The sequence below is a fragment of the Antechinus flavipes genome, chromosome 3 (assembly GCF_016432865.1).
Source record: "Antechinus flavipes isolate AdamAnt ecotype Samford, QLD, Australia chromosome 3, AdamAnt_v2, whole genome shotgun sequence".
Classification (NCBI taxonomy): Eukaryota; Metazoa; Chordata; class Mammalia; order Dasyuromorphia; family Dasyuridae; genus Antechinus; species Antechinus flavipes.
The window spans coordinates 272054441-272074992 of record NC_067400.1 but is presented as its reverse complement, the minus strand read 5'-3'; the positions used below and the strand labels follow the sequence as shown (position 1 = coordinate 272074992).

At 33.2% G+C, this 20552-nt stretch overlaps 1 protein-coding gene and 1 long non-coding RNA gene across 2 annotated transcripts in view; one reads left to right on the top strand and one right to left on the bottom strand.

Annotated features, from left to right (window-relative positions):
* Positions 1-20552, bottom strand: part of DMD (dystrophin) — a 2219276-nt gene that overhangs the window by 360981 nt on the left and 1837743 nt on the right. The gene's annotated exons all lie outside the window — the stretch shown is intronic.
* LOC127557709 (uncharacterized) overlaps positions 1-20552 on the top strand; it is a 23878-nt gene extending 3326 nt beyond the window's left edge. Inside the window, exons 2-4 of the long non-coding RNA XR_007952595.1 lie at positions 12422-12496; positions 20105-20184; positions 20366-20552. This is a non-coding gene — a long non-coding RNA (uncharacterized LOC127557709). The remainder of the gene's footprint in view (positions 1-12421; positions 12497-20104; positions 20185-20365) is intronic.

Here is a 20552-nt window from a genome sequence, read left to right as displayed (position 1 = left end):
TTGTACAGAATTAAGGGAGCAGGAGGAAAAGGTACCTATTGTAAATGATGTTCTCAGAAATTTGTCTGCAAAATGGAAGAAAGATATAGTACAATGGTAAATCACTTATTTGTAGTATATTTTGGCTGGATCATTACCACAACACCTAAAATTTAGTAGTACAATAATGAGCTTGTTATTTTTTTCCTTTTTAAGAAAAATAGTTGTGGAGCCAAGATGGCTGAGAGGACACACATTTCTTTCTGATCTTCTCTCACAACCCCCACACTAATTATCAAATCCAGTCTCTGAATTAGTTCTGAACTGGCAGAATCCATAAATATTGGGAGTGCAACAAATTACCAGCAGAAGATAATTTTGAAGATCTCCAGAAAATGTCTGTTTCAATAGGGCATGGAGGGAAGCAGGCCAAGCATAAGCAGGCCAAGCACAGACTTCAAGTGCTGGTAGCACAGACAACCTGGAGTGGTGAGAGCTCTGTACAACAGAGGGAATCTGTGGGGAGAAATCTACAGCAGTATTAGCTCCTCTGCCTAGTTGCAATCCAGTAGATCAGCATAGAAGTTATAAAGCATGCAACACAAATACAAAAGGATAATAGAGAACCCCAAAATGCCAGAGTCTCATGGGACCTGGCCACACCCATCTAGCCCTGGAAGTGAGTCAGCACAAACTCAGCATAGTCAGCATTGACACACTGCAGCCGGCTGCTTGTAGAACAAGCTTGGGCAGCCTCCCTTACCCTAAAAGTAGATCTCAACTTTTTAAAAAATGGCTAAAGAAGCAAAAAGAACTCTGCTGTAGATAGTTTTTATGCAGAAAGAGAATCTGTTCTAGATTTCAAACCCTGAGGAGACTAAAAGCAGATTGTCTCTAGATGAAGCCCCAAAGGGTGATAAAAATGGATCCTCTAGAAAAGGGACTTTCCTAGAAGAAATTATAAAAGATCTTAAAAGAGAGCTAAAAGAAAAATGGGGAAAGGAAATGAGAACTTTACAACAGGGGATGGAAAAGAAAAAGCAGAAATTATCTGAAGAAAATTCATTACAAAATAGACTTTGTGAAATGAAAAAAGCATATAACTCCTTAAAAAATAGATCTGACAATATGGAAAAAGAAAACAACTTCCTGAAACACAGAATTTATGAAATGGAAAAAGAAAACAATTCCTTAAAAACAGAATTTGTAAAATGGAAAAAAATCATAAAACAAACAATAAAAAAGCTCATTTAAAAATTCAATAGAACAAATACAAAAAGAACTAAAAAAGTAAATGAAGAAAATAATTCACTAAAATTCAGAACTTAACTAATGGAAATGAAGGACTTGATGAGATATAAAGAATCAGTCAAGCAAAATAAAAAAAAATAGAAGAAAATATAAAATACATACTTGGGAAAACAACTGGCTTGGAAAATAGATGTAGGAGAGACAATTTAAGGATTATTGGACTTCTTGAAAATCATGATGAAAAAAAGAACCTAGACAGTATTTTTCAGGAAATCATCAGAGAACTGCCCTGATGTATAGGGCATGGAGGGAAGCAGGCCAAGCATAAGCAGGTAAAATATCCATTGAAAGAATTCACCAAACACCTCCTGAGAGAGACCCCAAAATTAAAACTCCAAGGAATATCATGAATAAATTTCAGAACTATTGGACCAAGGAAAAAATAGTTCAAGCAGCCAGAAAAAAAACATTAAATACTGAGGAGCCATAATAAGGATTATTCAGGACCTAGTAGCTTCCACCTTAAAGGATCACAGGGCCTGGAATCTGATATTCCAAAATGCAAAGGAAATTGGAATGCAGCCAAAAAGAAACTACCTGCTAAGCTGAGCATTTTATTTCAGATGGACATTCAATGAAACAAGTGAATTCCATTTATTTCTGATGAAAAGACCAGAGCTGAACAAAAATATTTGACTTCCAAATATAGAACTTAAAAGAAGGTAAAAAGAAAAGAACTCTTGAGAACTATATTTCTATTATGGATGTTCATAGTGCATATATAATTTGATTTTACTATTATAATATAAAAAAGAAACTAGAGGTGGAAAGGGGATTATATCAGAAAAGGGGGAAAGTGAAGGTAAAATGAGGAAAATTACATCTCTTGAAGAGGCAAAGAAACCTCTTATAATTGAGGGAAAGAAAGAAGGGGGATGAACATTGTGTGAATTTTAGTCTCATCAGATTTGGCTCTAAGAAAGAATATTAGACATATTTGGTTAGGAAAAGTGGGAGGGGAAAAGGCAAAAGGGAAGGAGAAGGCTAATAGAAGGGAAAACAGAAATAATAGGGGAAAAGTATAAGAAAGGGGGAGGGGCTGTAAAGAGGAGGGTGGCTTGAGGCAAATGGGAATCATAAGTAAAATACTGGGAGGAAAGGGGGAAAAGAAAGAGCAAAGTATAATTTGGGGTAAATAATATGGCGAGAAATACAGAATTAATAGTTTTAACTGTAAATATGAATGGGGTGAATTCTACCATAAAGTGTAAGCACATAGCAGACTGAATTAAAAAGCAGAACCCTACAATATATTGTTTACAAGAAAGACATTTAAAGCAGAGTGATAGTATAAAATATTTGGGAATCTATCTGCCAAGGGAAAGTCAAGAACTATATGAGTAAACCTACAAAACACTTTTCATACAATGAAGCTAGATCTAAATAATTGGAAAAACATCAAGTGTTCTTGGATAGATCAAGCAAATATAATAAAGATGATGCTATTACCTAAACTAACCTATTTATTTAGTGCTATACCAATCAGACTCCTAAGAAACTATTTTACTGACCTAGAAAAAATAACAACAAAATTTATCTAGAAGAATAAAAGGTCAAGAATTTCAAGGAAATTAATGAAAAAAAAAAAAAAGCAAATGAAGATGGCCTAGCTATACCAGATCTGAAACTATATTATAAAGCAGTGACCATCAAAACCATTTGGTATTGGCTAAGAAATAGACTAGTTGATCAGTGGAATAGGTTAGGTTCACAGGACAAAATAGTCAATAACTATAGTGATCTAGTATTTGACAAACCCAAAGACCCCAGCTTTTGGGATAAGAATTCACTATTTGACAAAAACTGTTGGGAAAATTAGAAACTAGTATGGCAGAAACTAGGCATTCACCCACACCTAACACTGTATACTAAGATAAGATTGAAATGGTTCATGGTCTAGACATAAACAATGATATTATAAACAAATTCAAAGAACATAGGATAGTTTACTTCTCAGATCTGTGGAGGAGGAAGGAATTTGTGACCAAGAGGAACTGGAGATTATTATTGATCACAAAATAGATAATTTTGATTATATTAAGTTAAAAAGGTTTTGTACAAACAAACTTAATGCAGACATGATTAAAAGGGAAGCAATAAATTGGGAAAACATTTTTACATTGAAAAGTTCTGATGAAGGCCTCATTTCTAAAATAGAGAATTGGCTCAAATTTGTAAGAATTCAAATCATTTTCCAATTGATAAATGGTCATATCCTTTGACCTATAATTTTCAATGAAGAAATTGAAACTATTTTTAGTCATGTGAAAAAAATGCTCTAAAACACTATTAATAAGAGAAATGCAAATTAAGAGAACTCTGAGATACCACTACACATTGATACATTGTTGGTGGAACTGTGAACAGATCCAACCATTATGGAGAGTAATTTGGAACTATGCTCAAAAAGTTATCAAATTATGCATCTCCTTTGATCCAGCAGTATTTCTACATGGCTTATATCCCAAAGAGATCTTAAAGGAGGGAAAGGAACCCACATGTGCAAAAATGTTTAAGGCAGCCCTTTTTGTAGTAGCTAGAAACTGGAAACTGAGTGGATGCTCATGAATTGGAGAATGGCTAAATAAATTATGGTATATGAATGTTATGGAATATTATTATTCTAAAAGAAATGACCAACAGGATGATTTCAGAGAGACCTAGAGAGACTTACATGAACTGATGCTAAGTGAAATGAGCAGAACCAAAACATTATTATACACAGCATCAAGAAGATTATATAATGATCAGTTCTGATGGACTTGACTCCTCAACAATGAGATGATTCAAACCAGTTTCAATTGTTCAGTGATGAAGAAAGCCATCTACACCCAGAAAGAGGACTGTGGAAACTGAGTGTGGTTTACAGGATAGGATTTTCACTGTTTTTGTTGTTGTTTGCTTGCAATTTATTTTGCCTCTCTTTTTTTTTTTTCTTGTGTGGCATGATAATAGTATAAATATCCATACATATATTTAACATATTTCTACCATGTTTAACATATATTGGACTACTTGCCATCAAGGGGAATTCATGGGAAAAAGGAGGGAAAACTGGAACACAGGTTTTGCAAGGGCTAATGCTGAAGAATTGTTCATGCATATGTTTTGAAAAATAAAAAGCGTTAATAAAAAAATTAAAAGCTTTAAGTAAGAATAGTTAATATTTACATAGTGCCTTAAAAGCATAAATCACTTTACAAGCATTATCACATTTTATCCTCACAATAAATTTGAGATGTAGGCACTATTACTATTGTTGAGAATGTGTGTTCATTATTTCTATCTGTGACACCATTGGTCACTGTATTTCATTTTGAAATCTTTTATTCTTCCCTATCCATAGTCAATCAGTTGCTAAGTCTTGCTGATTCTGCATTTTTGATGTTTCTGAGCTCCATTTTCTTATTTGTATTCCTATTGCCGCCACTTTTGAGGGTTACATGATCACTAGAAGAACAGTCTATTTCCTTGCTAATCCTAACTCTCCAAAATTTGTCCATTTCTATCAGACTGTTAAATTTAGTGGCATTATTATAATCTTAATTGACTACCTTAATACAACTAAATCTTGGACTTTTTTAAGGGTCTCAACAATCTAGCCACATATAAACTGAGAAATTTTATCTCATATCAATCTCCACCATATAATCTATAGAGGGAAGGAATATGATTTATTTTATTTTTATTTTTAATAGTATTTTATTTTTCTGAATACACACAAAGACATTTTTCAACATTCACTTTTACAAAACCTTGTGTTACAATTTTTTCTCCCTCTCTCCCTCCCTTCCACCCTTTCCAAGACTGCAAACAATTCAATATAGGTTAAACATGTACAATTCTTCCAAACATATTTCCATAGGAATAGGATATTTAGAAAAGTAGTTTTGGGAATGATAAAAGAAGAAATCTTCAAATAATTACAGCTATCCAAGAGTTCAAACGAAGTGATTTAGGACGTAGAACTCTTTCAGTAAATTTTGGATGATAATTTTGTGGGAATGTTGTTAAGAAAGTTTTCCTTTCAGAATTTGAAGGAATTTACAGATACAGATAGATACAGAAGGAATTAATATGCATCTTTGCAGACTAACTACTAGCATCTACAGTTTTCACTGCATAATTCTTATAGCCTCTTTAAATGCAAGATTCTGAGTAAATGTATTTGTAAGTTACTTATCTAATAATGCCATGCCAATTATTTCCATTCTTCTAATTCAACTCAGCAATTTTAAAGTAGGAGCTATGTTCTTGACTGCAGAAATATGAACACATGTGAAATAGTTTGTAATCTCAAGGAATTTATATTCTATTTTTTTTTTTTACTCTTTCCTCTGGGGTGAATTTAGCAGATTGATAGAATCTGATAAATGCTTTGTAACAACATTTTCATTTATATCCTTTAAAATATTGTTTGTTTGACCAACTGTTAACTTCATTCCATCTGTTTTCATACCATTTTCTTTAGACCTTAGGTTCATTCCTTTCTTCACTAACATTCTCCTTTAGCCTGAAACTATTATTGTTTTACATTTTTTTTTGCTTACCAGAAAAATATTAAAGTGTTCTTAAAGAAATGTAAAATTATTTGCATGGCAAAATAGAGTAGAACTTAAATTTACATAGTTTTAGGTCATATTTTGGAGCGAGCACAGGACCAAAATACTACTTCATTCAGATACTAGTGTGTAATGCCAGAACAATTACTTTCTGAAATAATAGGTGTAAAGTATTTGGTAAACCTTAAAATCACAATACAGATTTTAGGTATTATTGTTATCATTATTATTAGTAGTAATAGTAGGAAAAAGAGGAGGAGAAGGAAGTAGAAGAGGAAGAAGAGGAGGAGGAGGAGAAAGAGGAGTTGTAGTTGTAGTTGCAAGAATAGTAACTGCAAATCTGAAAATGATTGTGAGTATAACTTGAGAATTTAAATTTACAGAAGACTGGGAGGTAGAATTCTTCAACTAAAATTTTATAATCTCATTTAGTAGCAAAGAAACAAAATATCAAAAGAGAATTAAACTTGTAATCTTTACTTACAAGTCATAGATAATAAGGAGTGAGATGTAATGCAGGGGAGAATAGGATAGAAGAGCAGGTACATGAGTAAAATTATGCTTAATTTCATAAGGTATTAAAGACATGATTTTTCAGTTTGGGGGCATCAAGGGGTTAGAGGTTGTAAGTATCTTAGGCCAGATGTGAATTCAGGCCATATTAACTCCAAGTTTAATATGCTCTCTACCTCACTGTGTAGTTATTTACACAGTGCTGGTATCCCATGTAAATATAATTATGAAACATCATACTATGTATGTTGAAAAGTATATTTAGTTTGTATAGAAAATGCTTATATGTGAAATAGTATAATAATAAGATTTGTATCTAGGGGTGGAGTAGAGAACAGAAAAAGAGTCTAATGGCATTTTAAAATTTCTACTTTGGTTTACAATTAGAGCTGTGGGTATGACCTATATTTGCTTCAGGTTCTTCAATTGTAAAATGAGGATAATGCTAGCATTAGCACCTATCTCCTAGGGTTGTTGTGAGGATTAAATGAGTAATATTCATTAGGTGTTGAACATAATGCCTGGCACATATTTAAATGTTAGCTGTTATCATTATTTTATTATTATTGGCTTTCAAGAATGCAAATGTAAATTGATCTTGACTTTTAAAAATATTTAGTATACATCATTTTATATGATATCAAAATTCAAATATTTGAGATGCCATTAAGGAATGTCCTTAATTGTCTTTAACATTTGTTTTTTAACAGCATTGTTAACGTTTAACAATAGACATTGTTTGAATCCTGACTGGATAAAGAGGAAGACTTTAAGGCAATCTATTATACTGTGGATTTTCTCAGAATCAGTTAAACAATTGAGACATATTCTCAATGGAAAAATGAATCAGACCAAATCTGCTCTCATGCAGATAGAATTTTCACCTTGATTATAGCTATGGAAGGGCTGATTTATAATAATATGCCTTTAAAAATATCCAAATTCATTGATGCGTTAGCTTCTTAATACCTATTGAACTTTGATCAACCAGAGGATTGTTAGGGAGTTGGGAAGACAAATTTACCAGGATCATCTTATGATATCAAAGAATACTCATCTCTATTAAATCACCATCAGAACTTTTTACCTCTGACCTGCCTAATAAGTCTTTCTGCACTTTGTACCTGGTTGTTCCTTTCTAAAGCCACCGAAGTATTTAGTATTTCATCATTTAGTACTTAGTCTCAGAAATCCTTTCTTGTAAATTGTATTTTCTCTCTTACTTGTACCTTTATGCTTCCTCACAGATATATCTTTATACTCTTTGTGATGATCCTATTATAGTTAATCAAGTCATTCATTAAGCAGCCTAAAGCAGAACTGCTATTATCATCTATTCTCTCTGGATAGTATATTTTGTGGACACCGGAATGTAAGCTTTCTATAAGCAGCATGAAGTTGGTGATAATATTTTATCTAAAATTGGTATCTTTCCAAGGGAGTAGCATAGCAGGTAACTATAATGTTTATTAAAATAATGAAGTTAGTTCTTCCTTGACTAGACATCTGAGAGGTAACTTATGTGAGGTCATAGTAAGGGAGCTGGAGATGGGAGATGGAGAAGAATCAAATATATTCCCTGATCTTCTAGTATAATCTAGTGGATGATTACTAGATTTTAATTCTTCTTCATTTTATTTAATTTAAGCCTGTATATTTCATAATTATAGTAATCACTCCTACAATGAAAAAAATAAAATTTTCTCCAAAAAATATTTCCTTATTCTTCTCCATTTGATGCTAGCAACACCTATTAGGCAAAAAAGGCTGCTTATATTGTAAGGTATTCTATCTCTGAAACCTAGTACAACTGTACATCTGAAGTATTCAGGTGAGAATATACTAATTGAATATGCATAAAATAACACTGAATATTGCAATTAAAAATCTCACTGAATTAGACTAATTGGAGAGAAGGACAGTCTGAATTAGCAAAAAATCTGAATTACAGGGAATTAAGAAATCAACTTACTTTTATTGCTTTCAAGCAGATGTAGTAAAATAAGCTAATGAATACTGAAATCTATGAGTAGATGTCTGTATGCATGCCAATGGATGATACTAACTGCTATCCAGCAATGGACCCAACATAGTTGCCTCTCATTCAGAAAGGGAGAATAAGTCAGCAGTACATATGGCATCTGGGTATCAGCTAGATGGAGTAGGCAGTGCTAGCTCTATTCACCTAATTCTACATCAAGTTGATACTCCAAATGAATTGAATAAAGCATCTATGTTTCTTGACTTCCTTTCTTGCTTACTTGCAATTTTGACTCTGTGCTTCATGGCATAGTCACTGCTATTGATTTTTAGACATAGATCACTATTCTAATGACTCCCAGATCTACTTATCCAGAACTGATCTCTTTCCTGACCAGCAGTTTAATATTGCAAAGTGCCTGTTAAACATCTCAAACTAGCTGTCCTTAAACTCAGGACAAAACTGAAATAATTAGCCCCCCTTCTATTACTCCCATTTTTCCAGTTTTGGATTATCATTATTCTCCAATTCTAAAACTCACCCATCAACTCTAATGTTTTGGTCAAGTCTTATTGATTTCATGATATCTCTCATATATGCCTCTTTAATTCCTCTGATCTCCCTCTATGACACCTCTGGTCCAGATCTTCATCATTCATATTTGGATTATTACAATAAGTTTATGGTGCATTTCTCTGCTTCAGCTCTCTCCTCACATCAATTTTCTTTTCAACTATCAAACTGATCTTCCTAGAGGCAGTTAGGTGACCCATTATATAGAGTACTGAATCTGGAGTTGAGAATTCACAAGTGCAAATCTGGCCTCAGATATTTATTTGCTATATGACCCTGGGCAAGTAACAACTGCCATTTGGCTCAGTTTCTTCATCTGTAAAATGAGACTAGTAACATCACCTATTTCACAGGGTTATTGGGAAGATAAAAATTGCAAATCTTAAAGTACTATATAAATGTGATAATGATGATATAGATCTGACCTTCTCACTTCTCTATTCAATAAACTTCAGGGGCTTCTCATCATCACCAGGATTCAATATGAAATCCTTTGTTCAGTAATTGAAGTTCCTCATAAGTTGATTACTTCCTAATTCTCTGACCTTCTTACATTTTACTTTTCTCTACCTACTTTGTGAACCAGAGATATTGGTTTTCCCACATGACACTCAACCTCTTACTGGTTGCCCTCTATTCCTGAGAATTCTCTCCCTTCTCACATCTGTCTTCTGTGACTTCCTTCAAGTCCTAGCAAAAATAACACTTTCTGCAAGAAGACTTCCCTAATCCTGCTTTATTTTTGTATTTTCCCTTTACTAATGATCTCCAATTTATTATGAACAAATCTCGGTTGTACGTAGTTGTTTACATTTTTGCCTCCCAAATTAGACTATGGACATCTTAACAGAAGGGTCAGTAGGATTTTGTTTGTAATCCTAGCGCTTGATTTTTCTTTATATTCCTAGTACTTGGCAACATAGTAGGTGCTTAATGCTTATTGACTGACTAAATGATGGTGACTATTTCATAAAAATATGGCTCTTCTCGCCAGCTTGCTCTTTTTGGACTCTGAGCTTCTGTGAACTGGAGTTTTGCAAGTAAGCCTGCATGCTATGGCCTCCAAACTCCTTTTTGCTCTTGCCCCTCAGCTATCATGAGTCATCTGGTACTTACATTGTGATGCATACTGAGAAACCTCAGGCTGTCACTGTATGCTGCCTAGTCTACAGCCTGATGTCACCCTGAAGGATGATGGGCCATTCTGCAACAGGAACACAACCCTTGGACTAAATTGCCAGAGATGAATGATTACTTAAGAAAATATGTTCTTTGAAATTAAAAATTCATACAATAATGTCTAAAGAACTGAGACAGGAAAAATACTTAGATTTTGAGTCTGGCTAGCCTAGCCAGACTTGGGAATTCCTTGGGAATCCATTTCTATAATTCTACCTATGAACTGCTAATTACCTTCTTGTTATAGGGGAACCTTCTGCCCCTTCATTATCTAGAGAAATGCACACACATATATACACATAAACTGAAAGAAAATATCAACCTTATTTTAAGCCTTCTGTAACTTTCTGTCAGCAAAATTAAAGATACAAAAAAGGTTGTATATGAGCTTTTACAGAGACTAAATGCAAAATCATCGAGATTGAAATAAAAATGTTTCTAATGAGTATAAATAAATCATTTAAACAGGCAGTATTCTTAGGTTGTTTAAGAAATGAAAGGAATCCCAATATTTTCTTTCAGAGAACTCTTAATTATATGAAATGAAACATAAAGTGGCAGTTCAGGAAATCTCTTTATTTATTTATTAAAAAATGAATGATAATCCATGAATTGCTAAGGAGACCAATTGTGCCTCCAGAGTAAAAAAAAAAAAATGCCACATATAGGTGTTCTTTTGGCTTTTCCTTTAGATTAAGTTTCTTCCACTTGCCAAAATTTTCACCAGCCTGCAAAACCTTGACTAGATTGTCCCATTTATCATCATTAACATCTTTTCTATTAGGATTTCCTCCCTCTCCAACTACTCCTTTATCACTTTGATAAAGAAAAGGAATCTTTTGCCTTTTTCAACAACTCTAATACCAGAGCATGCCATTTAAAATAACAGAGGAATATGAGAATTAGATAATTCTGCCATAAAATTTTACTTTTAACTGAATTATACATGTAATTCAGATGTATTTCTAGAATATCATAGGAATACAGATTCTGAAAGATAGGTAAGTTATAAAATTTAGGGTACTGAACTCTGTTGATATAGTACTTAATTTATTTTAAGCCTGAGCATCTAGCAGCTTCTGTAAAAGTTTTATGGATTCTGGTTTTTGAAGCCCCTTTTAAACATTGCCCTTATATCTAGGAAGTGCTGGTAAAAGTTTAACATTTGGTCCTCAAAAATGTACAACACATTTTAAAGTATAATCTGCTTTATTAACATTTTAACAAAACTATTTTAGTGAAAATTAATCTGGTGGTGATATGTAGGAAGGCAAAGGGAATAGAAACTACTGAGATTGTTACAGTTATGTAGAAATAAAATTATAAGATACTGAATTACAGTGGTGGCAGTGGAAATACATATTTCTTCAAATATGTTCTTATATATGATTTAAATATCAAAGTCTCTGAAAGAACATAGACCCATATCTCTTAAATATTTTAGCATATAGCATATTGCCAGACACATATGCTGTTGTTCAGACATGTCCCACTCTTTATGACCCCATTTGGGCCCAGTGTCATCCAATTAATAAATATTTGAGGTCAGATTTTAACTCACAAGATTAGTCTTGATGACTTTAGGTTTGGCATGCTACCTACTATGTCACTTACCTGCCTATTACATATATGTAATCACACCTGATATTGTTTGATAACAATGTTGATATGATTAAAAACAATACTCTGAAGAGATATATTCAGAAAAAAATTGTTCATGGCTCTAAACTTCAGAGCCTTTAAACAACAACAAAAACAACAGAAGTACTTGAGATTATGTGGTAACAGTTCTAAGATTTTGCTCTCTCTATCATGTATTTAGGGATTCTAACAAATTTGAGCAATGGAATCAATGGTTGTGAAGTGTCCATTCAATATTCTGTACTTAGCTTCTTTTAGATTGGATATGTATATTTAATTTTAGTGCTACTGGGGACAGGCACTATTGAAACAAAATGGGTTTTAGAAGATTTGATTTTCCATCCAATATACTGTTATAAACTCAGAAATAGTAAAGTAGAAATGAACCAGAGGTTAATATAAATCCTCTAAGAAAGAGTTGAGATAAAAATAGTTCAGATAGAAGTTTGCCCAAGAGAAAGATAACAAAATGCCCTTCAGGACTTTCTACTTTTTGCTTATTACAGCTTCTGAATTGGATAAAGGACCCCTGGCCTTTATAAAATACCATTCTTTATTGAAAAAGAACTCCACAAAATACCCCTCCCCAACATAACCCAAATTCTATTAGAATATAATTTTTTTATTTAAAACTGCTTAAGAGAATATGTTAATTATTATAAGAATCTATCTTTTGTTACAGTTTATTATAACAATGAAGAAAAGAGGACATCCAGATGGCACAGCAGATAGCATATTGGTCAGAAGTGAGGAAGACGTGAGTTCAAAAGTGACCTCAATCTTACTAGCTATGTGACCCTGGGCAAGTCACTTACCTCTGTTTGCTTCAATTTTCTCATCTGTAAAATGGGCTGGAGAAGGAAATGGCAAAGTACTCCATTATCTTTGCCAAGAAAACCCTAAATGGGGTTATGGAAGAATCAGATACAACTAAAAAACAACCAAACAACAGAGAGCAAAAAAAACTATTTACCTTCTTTATTGAAAGAAAATATTTATTGCCATTTGTAAGATTTCTTTTATTTACTCAATTAGCAAAGTGTCTTGTGTTGTATGTGTGTATATGTGTTTATATGTGTGTGTGTTTAATGGTGATATGTTTTACAAAGATATGTCAAAATAACTCAGAGTTCTAAAGTCTTCTATCATATTCAATTGCCACATACTTGGCAGATATTACTCTGGGGTCTCTATGTCATATATCCATACCACAAAATAACCATCTGGGTATATTCTTTTTTTCTCTTGTAACATAACTTTAACCTATGAAATCTCAGAGGTTAGTACAATCTAGTGACTAATTCAAGGTGAGTTTTTTCAAAATTTGTTGAAGTATCAATTTTGTTGACTCTTGATTCAAGGCTTTTAGGTGGTATAGTATATAGAGTGCTAAGCCTGTAATCAGCAAGATCAAATCCTGCCCTTATACATTAAAGAGTTCTGTGACTCCAGGCAAGACTCAATCTCTGCCTTATTTTCCTCCTCTGTAAAAATGAAGATAATAACATTACTTACCTAATGATGTTGTGAACATCAAATGAGATAGCAATTGTTAAGTGCTTACTTAGCACAATGTTTGGAGTCTAGTCAGCACTATATAAATGTTAACTATTATTATTATTATATGAAAAAATAGTGGCTTTCTAGCAAACTTAAAGGATAAAGACTAGGCTTATTATTTTGTTGTTAAAGGGAACATCTGGGTGAGGAAATGACCTCTCCAAAAGTTGTTTTGCACCTTCTCTGCATTTATTTTCTTAGAGAATTGTTTATAGCACTGAGAGATGAGTGCTAGGTGGGTAGGTGGATAGAACACCAGCCCTGAAGTCAGGAGGACCTGAGTTCAAATCTGGTCTCAGATTTCCTAGTTGTGTGACCCTGGTCAAGACACTTAACTCCAATTACCTCAGGATAAAAAAAAAAAGATCAAGGTCTCACACCAGTATATGCTAAAGGTAAAACTTGAACTTGTTTTTACTGGTTTTGAGAATAGCTTATTCTTCACTACACCATGCTGTTTTTCAGCAAACTTATAAGTATTACTGGAAACTTTATTACTATTGTCACAAGAAAAAAATCAATATTATGATTTTGAAAAAATAGTCATCAGAAAGGAAAAAAAATCCTAAATTAATAGATGGATCATTTATTCTTAAAAATTAATTGGTATCTAAGTAATTGGTATATTTGTTTAATATTAATCTCTTCATAACTTTTTCTTCCATGATTTAAGAAATAACATATTTTAAAATGCCATGAAAACTTGTGTCACTAGTCTTAGAAGAGAATTTAAGTGAATGCTAAATTATTTCACTGTCAAAAAATACCTATTGTTTAAGTAAAAATCTACCCAGCATCTTTCTTACCTTGGGTAATGTAAAAGGTTAATATGCACAGCAAATAATTGAAAAGATTTTTTACTTTTTTCTACAAATGAAGCCAGCCAAAATTTCATTAAAACACAACTTGCATCCTGATATTCAACCAACCTCCAGGCAATTTTAACAAGTAGACAACCTTGAAAATCTTTTCCTTCAACTTTTGTAATAAAATGTCAGAGTGTTTTCAAACAAAATATTTTATTGACTTTGTAAGCCAGGAAATCAATAGGTCTTATATCCATTTGTATGGTTTATATTTCTTTCAATATTAAGATTTACTGGGTACACAAGTTTATTTTTTATTAATTATTATGTTATTTATATTATATATTATTATATAGAAATATAAGATGTTTTAAAATTTTATTTATTAGGTACATACAAGCTGCCATCATTAAAAATAACCTTTATGGCATAGGACAGGATTTGTGTAGGACATAATAAACTCTAAACCATCTCCTCCCCCTAGCTTGGAGTAAAATTTATAGCTGGGAATTGCAAAGGAGGGGGGTAGTTCATGCAGCAAAAGTATTAGCATTAAATATTAAAATCCTTAAAGGAAGGCATTATGTAGGTCCATCAGAGAGGATTTATGACAGAATATGGACATAAACTACATCGGAAGTAGAAGGGTGAGATCTGAACGTTTGGAAATATTACTGACATTGATAAGATTAAGGATTCATTGATAACATTGAATTAGTAAAGAAGTAGACAAGTCACTGGTTTCTTGGCCCAGATTAAAGTATTTTGGTGAGACTGAGGTACTGTGGAGTTAATATTATTACAAGTAATTTGGGAGAAGCCTGGATCTCCATTTTGACTTAAATAATATTGCTTGGGTTTCAGATATAGTGACTATCTACTCGGTGATTACTTAACTGAAGCTCATGTATATGGATTCTGCTTTGAGGAAGTTTTTTCTCTGAGTACTATAAAAGTGGGCTGTGAGATTGTTTTGGCTTTTTTCATTTTTTAAGAAGTCTTGAGCCTAAGTAGAGTAGCAGGAAGGGGAGGAGGAGTATTCCCTTAACTTCACTATTACGGTCATTCCTAGCCCAGGGGTAGTAATGGTGTGACACAGAAAGACATGGCAATGATAGCTACGTGCTTGTATATGTGCAAAGGCACTATTTCTGAATACTAATCTCCTATATATTAGAGGGGGAATTTTAAATTCCTTAGGCAGTGTGATCACAAAATCTAGACTTGTCACAGAAAAGAGATTTTCTAGGGAGTTTTAACTTTGGGAGTTACTTTGTAAGCAACCTGAAGCTAGAGAGTGCTTGTGTCAAGCTTTTAGACATCAGCATCCTTAAAAGCAGAGGGTGTCCTTAGTATTATTTTCTAAAAAGGAAGAGCAGCAGCAGCATCCTACAGATGAAAGACTAAATTTATGCTATGGAGGATACATTCTCAGATAGGAAGAAGAAAATTGGATCTTGCCAATTCTTTTCTTGCTGTAAGTTAGGCATTTTCATATTAAAGTAAATAATTGCTTTAGAGTTGCTTCTTCCTCCTCCCCTGAACCCACAGTGTGTTTGTTTCCCTGGAGAGTCCAATGAACTATTTGCATTAAAGATTTTCAAATTTTTCAAACACAGGGAAACCTAAGTACTAAATATATATATGTTTTATTTTGAACATTTCCTCAGCTTAAAATTTGGGTGTAGCAGCTACCAACCAAAGACAGAGAAAGATCTTACATGAATAGTCTTTGTTCAGTCTTGAGCCAGAAGAAACATTATCAGATCTCATGAGTCAGGCAACTGTTGAGTATTAAACTAGACAACTCAAAACTAAATGATTCTGATGTCTTTATATAAAAGATCCAGAGAGTCTTTAATAATTCTCTTCATATTCAACTGAGAAATTAGGAGGCTCTTCTAGAGCTGATTTTTATACCTTTTAGATTCCTGGCCAAAATACTTAAAGGAATGAATTGATGCTTATAGATCAATATGGGGAGAGGTCAATGTGGGGAGAGGTTATCTGACCTAATCAAATATAAAAATGTACAGATTGGGATTACTATCACCTTCTAAGCTCTTACATAGCAAAAATAACTCAAAATGAGTTTCAAGTATTTTTTTCTTCCTCTATCTCATATATGCATATTTCTCTCTAGACCCAACAAAAAGCCATCTGTTTACTTGGACTAACAGAAATAGGTCAAATTTGCTCCATCACTCTTCCCTGGCCCCCCTCCAATGGATATTAGAGGTTTTTTAAGGAGATTTTTATGTTTATTTTGGCCATTTCTAGTTGTGTGACTCTAGAGGGTCTCCTATGTACAAGAAAACTTGGAAACAGAATCATCATCAATGAAATTCACCTGAAGTGCTGTTTAGTGCATGATCCACCTTCCACCTCCCAGGACTATGGAGTCACATGGCCCACTTATATTTGCCTCTGGTCCTAGAACTTCCCACTAGCACATACTATGGACCCCAAGCTTAATGTACTCTGAGACCTCACAAAACTTTCTAGATCATTATCCAGTCAGCAGGAAACATCTCTTTATAGCATATGGCACTACAGTAATGTTACAAAAAATAACAGCCAATGTAACCAGATAAATCCCATTAAAATCTCACAAAATCATAAAGCCTACAAGTCAATGTAAAAAATTAAAGCAAATGTGGAACTTTCAAATTTTATGCCACTGATGATTTTTTCCCACTAATTCTTGTGATTAAAAGGATGACTCTATATATTTGCTCCATTTCTTGGTGATCAAAATAGATCATATTTTATTTCCCTCACTATCTCCATCAATGCCTCCAGGCATACCATGTAACTGCCAGTCATATTAATCCTAAAATTTAGAAATTAAGTTGTCTTTAGCATTAGTGAAGCATATATTTTGACACTTCACTGCAATGAAGATTGAATGGTCTCAGAGGCTCCCATCCCTAATGGCATCATCTATTCCTTTATAAGAACATGATACAAGAATAGAATTCCTCCCTTAATTCTTAGAAACTAACATTATAAAAAGTTCATACGACTGTCCCTCTTTTTCTAAGAAGTAACATCTTTATTCCTTGCTAAAAATATCAACAATCTAAGGGTGTAAAATAATCATCAGGCCCTTCATGGTTTCATCATCATAGACTATAACCATCTTCTCTTTATTTCTGATCTCTCGAACCAGTTGAAATGGACCACCATTTTCTATCAACTGAATTTTGGTGGGATATGGTCTATTCTGGTGAAAATGGTGTCAATATAGAATCTAACTTGTACCTTGCACAGAGAGAGAAATAGAAAACAGCCTTCTAGACCTAGTTATAGCAATATTAATCCCTCTGGATCTCTAGCATATTCTAAAATTTCACAAACCTTGTTTCTGAGTCCTACAAGATCATGGTGGTGTAATCTATTTAAACTCATCCAATTAGTCCCTAATATCCTGGCCAATCTTAATATCTAAACAAAGTTAGAAAATGTTTTGTTTAATAGAGAAAAAATGGAATTTATTAGGTATCTGAAAAGGGAATCAGGAAGGATCATTAGAAAGTAGACATGGGATAAACAAAGGGCTCCTAAAATTGTAAATTATCTTTAGAATAGTTTCTAGGGTATTACTGGAGACTCATTGACTGGAAGTTCTGCTCTTGGACATATTAAAGATTAAACAAACTATTGCCATGGTCAGATACACCAAACAAGTACTCCAAAAATCAATGAAGAAACATGCCATGGCGTCTTGTTATACCCTGATCCCCATCGACTCTTCAGAGAAAATCTTGTGCTTCATGGGAAATTTCATAGGAAATCTTGTGCTTCTGAGATTTAAATGGGTCTGTTTTCTTATAAATGGACTTAAAAACTAGTCTAATATGACCCTGTACCTATAACAGAAAAAGTACAGCAGATCTATAACATCCAAAAAAAAATGAACTGCTGGCTATTAAAGACAATCTTTAAAGTATAGTAATACTATCTTGTGGGATAACAATAGCTAATAACCATTCACACCAAATGCTAGAACTTTGAATATCTATGGTTTATCTGTAAGCTTAGGGCCCAATTTAATGGTTAATGTTAAAATTGAATACCTCTTAAAAGCTGGAATTGATGGCTACATACTATATTTTTGAACCTAAAGTAAAAGGATTCTGAAGTGAGCCACCCTCAAATGCCCTCCTCCAGATGAAAAATGGCATGGCTACTTCAACTTTATTTTCACTTTCTTCAGAAGAAACAATGAAATTTGCATATTTAGGTTCTATTAACTATTTTGTAGATTAACTCCACCTTTATTCATTGGGGAAAAAGATCATCTCAGCAGGCTCATATATTGGAACTTTTATATACACCCCCAAGCAATAGTCAGATGGTTATAGTATACCATGGTCAGTGGGCCGTAGGACCTTGCAAGTGACCATCTAGGGCTTGTGCTATCCCTGGGTCTGCCATTTCACTGATATGTGCAAACATATAATATGTTTATAGTGCAACTAGATGGCACAATGGATAGAGTTCTAGGTCTGGAGTCTGGAAAAAAAAACATTCAAATCTATCCTCTGATTTTTACTAATCATGTGACCCTGGACAAGGTTCTTAACCTCTGTAAAAAGAGAATAATAACAGCATCTAATTTGCGGATTGAGGAACAAATGAAAACAGTATCTTTCTGTTTTAGTAGTAGGTACATATTAAACTAGTTTTTAAGTCCATTTATAAGAAAACATAGTAGATACTGTATAAATTATTATTATTGTTGTGTAGAAGGATCCAGCTGAGAAACTAGCAATCTTTAACCCCCTGCTGCGATATAACAATGCTCACTTTTTCTCAACAAATTTTGATAAATCTGACAGCATTCCAAGGATGCCAACTCAGTGGCAGTTGTCATTTAGGAAAAAATGGCTCTTCTTATTCCCTCTTTTTCTAAAAGAGCTGGATTATTTCTCCAAAGTCCTTCAGATTTTATATATTTCTTGCCTTCATCTTTTTATTATACTTCAAGACAAAATTTACTTGTTCTTTGTGTCTTCCTAAATCTAATAGGCAAAGTGGATGTATGCATTATGTCTCAAAGAGTCATACCCATATATTTCCAGTATTATTGAGTTACTTTATTTTCCATGACCATATTAATTGAGTTACTTCTTCTCCAAAACTACACCGATTTCACTAACTATGGGTTCCTTCTCTAACTTTTTCCAGTCTCCACAACTTAGATCAATGTCCTGGTGGATGAATATTTGAGTAAAACTGATGCCACACAGACAAATGTGTATGTCCTCTGGAGGTTGCAGAAGCAAAATAAAAGTAGTTGGTTATTTATAACCAAAACCTGAAATTATTTTGGCTATCCATCTAGAAATGTTCCAATAGACCCTCTAAGATCATCCATATAGCATCAAATGAGTTATTGTCTAACTCTGGCTACTTCTTTAAAAATTTATTTTACCTCACTATAAGAAAATCCCCAAGTAGGTGAGAAAATTCAAAGATAAGCAATATGAAGAAAGGCAAATAAAAAGTTGACTTCCACCAATTATGTTGTTGTTCAGTCATTCTTCACTCATGTCTGAATCTTTGTGTTATTTGAGGTTTTATTGACAAAGATAATAGAATGGTTTGCCATTTCCTTCTCCAGATCATTTTACAAATGAGGAAACAGGCAAACAGTGTCAAGTGACCAACTATGCTGCTTTACCAAATTCTGTTCTTTATGTACAGGGTGTAATTAGTAGAAAATTTGATGATTTTATAATGGATAATATCAAGTAAGCAGGATTAAAGGTTTTTTAAAAGAGATTATTCTGATTAGAGTAGAAAACTATACTATATACTATAGATATACTAGATAACTATATACATATACTATAGTAAATTACTATGTTTTTTATGTATTTATGGCATTTTACTTCAATTTGTCAACCTTGTTGCTGCTTTCTTTTTAAATTTTTTTTCTAGTTATACATGTACATTTAATTAAAAATCATTTCCTTATGAATCATGTTTAGAGAGAAAAATCAGAACAAAAGGGGAAAATCATGAGAGAAAAAAAAGCAGAAGAAAAAGAAAAAAGAAATGAACATAGCATGTAAGGATTTATATTCAATCTCCTATTTCTTTTTCTTATTGCAAATGGCATTTTCCATTCAAAGTTTATTGGGATTTGCTGCTCATTCTTAACCCATTTCCCATTGTACTATCTGTAATACAGTCTCCAGTTTGTCCTACTACTGCTATCACATCTTTCATCCTTGTGCTACATCATTCAGGTTTCTCTCTGTGAGGGATCCCAACAATATATGCCAACTTTGACGTCCTAACAAGGAAGATTTCTAGTTGAAGATGACAGAGCTACAAATGTTGGAAGAATTTAGTTCCTGGGGCTAGTCATTTGGTAATGTTCCTTAATGATTTACAAATGAGTTTCAAAACATTAATATTTAGGCCAAAAACTAA